Here is a 2,500-nt window from a genome sequence, read left to right as displayed (position 1 = left end):
ACCGGTAGATCCTTTTTATTTACAAGGCAGACTAGAACACGTACACAGCCTCTCTAGGCAGGTCAGCCTCAGAGGCTTAAGTCACAAGCTGAGCTGGTCCTGACACACACAGACATCATGACAAGCACCTGAGGTCAAATCAAAAACCAGGACAACGTAGCCAGAACACAGTCCAACAGAATATACACTCACATTTACAAACGTACAGGGAAATACACAACCAGACCCAACTCGAACTGAATCCGATAGAAGGAAATCAGGAAGAAGAAGTCGCCCCGAGGCCACAGATCTCGGATCAGCTAACGCTACTTCAATCTGTACGCTAACCATCACCATCCAGCTGGGGGGAAAAACACAACGCTGACCTTAGACCAGTGTCTAACGGAGAAACTTGAGTCATATGCTACAGTACATGAGTTGTGCTTTAACGCGCACGTCAACAATGCGATGTTTGGACAGATCGGAAACACTGGGGTTTGAACACCTGCTAGGCTGGGCCGTTTCACAACGCTTTAATACTCTCTGGATACCCGGGGAGACCGGTGGAGGTGGAAATCAGAATCTAATGTGTTTTTTTCGATACCAATCCTCCTTCCCGCTCCATGCATTAGAAGAAGCCCGTTCCTACGATGTCTACCTCCACCAGCCTCTCCCCTGATGATGAATGCAGGGATTGATCCTTGTGTTTGGAACACTGGTGCTGCTTCTCTCTGGATGGGGTCTGAAGGACACTGGGATTTACTTCAGAGCTACAGCTTTGTCCATCGGACTTTCTCCCAAAAATTGGCTACAACTCTCGAGTAGATATCGACTACTATTTTCATGTACACGGATGTGTACTGTATCTCTAGTACTGTATATCTACATTTATACTAGATGTACTGTATATCTACATGTTATATCTGTGATATAGAACACAGAGAAAGGAGGAGGCGGATCTACTTGGATTATGTCTACGTTCCTGCACGGGTGCTGTCCCCCAGGAAGAGGCTGTGATTGGATGACGGTAGCGAGTCTTTGACGGACAGCACTATAACAGTGGTAGTCCACAACAGTGGAAGGGGGCGTGTCTAGATGTGTCTCTATGTCCAGAGTCAGACTCTGAGGGGATGGGGGGTTCTGAATGATGTCACAGAGAAGGCGGGTGGCGGCGGCGTTGGTGGTGGGCGGGGCTCGGGGGCCTCAGGTCCGGCGGGGCTCCAGCCTATAGGAGAGCTGCGTCAGGATCCGCTGGTTGTCGATCACGGCCAGCTTCCTGACGTAGCCACGCACCTCCGCATGGCTCTTATTGGGCTGGCACACCTCAGGGTCTGGTAGGGGGGGGGGGGGGGGGGGGGGGGGGGAGGGAGAGGAGAGGAGGGAGAGGGGGCGAGAGAGGGGGAGGAGGGAGGGGCGAGAGAGGGGGAAGGAGAGGAGGAGGGAGAGATGGGGGGAGAGAGGGGGAGGGGGAGAGAGAGGAGGAGGGAGGGGGGGAGAGAGAGAGAAGGGAGACGGGGGGAGGGAGAGAGGGGAGGGGGGGGAGAGAGAAGGGAGACGTGGGGGAGGGAGAGAGAGAGAGGTGGGGGGGCAGGGGGGGCAGAGAGGGAGAGAGAGAGAGAGAGAGGAGAGAAGAGAAGACAGTTGGTAGAGAACTAAAAGAAGAACCATACTAGTGTTTGTGTGTGTTGTCTCTGTCCACTGGCAGGTTGGTCACAGTTAGATGTGGACGGTTAAAGTTAAACACCATAGAAGCCGTGTTCACAGACAGATGTGTGACTTACTGAACAGCTGACTCCTGCAATGTCTCACTGCACGGATGGTGTTAGCAATGATACGCTGCAAAGGAACAGGGAACGATGAGAACCTCTTAATGTTACGACAAGTCTGACGTGCCAAACAAATCATTGTTGTGAAAAACAGACAATAGTATAAAATAATAATAGTATTGATAAATTGATATTAAAAGCGTTTGTGTCACCCACCATTTTCTCAAAGTTCACCATGTTGTCTATGAATGTCTTGTTGCCCTCGTGAGTGAAAGTCATATCTGTGAAGATAACAAGAACAACGTTATAACACCATGTATCAGATGTGGGGAATCACGTTTGTCTGTTCTAGTGGTTCTATTTCTAGTGTGTCTGTTCTAGTAGTTCTATTTCAAGTTTGTCTGTTCTAGTGGTTCTATTTCTATGCGGTGCCTGACCTTTGAGGAGGAGGGGCATGAAGGGGATGATTGGCGGCTCCAGCTTGGTGACGGTCAGCCGGTAGGCCCGGTGGTTTCTGGACGGGTCCTGAGAACACACACACACACACACAGAAAAGGTCAAGGGTCAGTACTGTCCTAAAAATAAACGTATTTGTCTCGGGCTGCTCAGACAAGGAAGAACAGCTCACCATCATGCTCTCAAACTCAGCGTAGAACTTCTTAAACTTGCTGGGGAGTTTCTGCCGACAGAGAGAGAGAGAGGGTTCATTCAGCTTCACGGTTCAGGGGTTTAATAATAGACGTCTATCATCTATC

This window comes from Nansenia antarctica, assembly GCF_963989245.1.
Source record: "Nansenia antarctica genome assembly, chromosome: 16".
NCBI classification, from domain to species: Eukaryota; Metazoa; Chordata; class Actinopteri; order Argentiniformes; family Microstomatidae; genus Nansenia; species Nansenia antarctica.
This window is presented reverse-complemented; position numbering follows the sequence as displayed.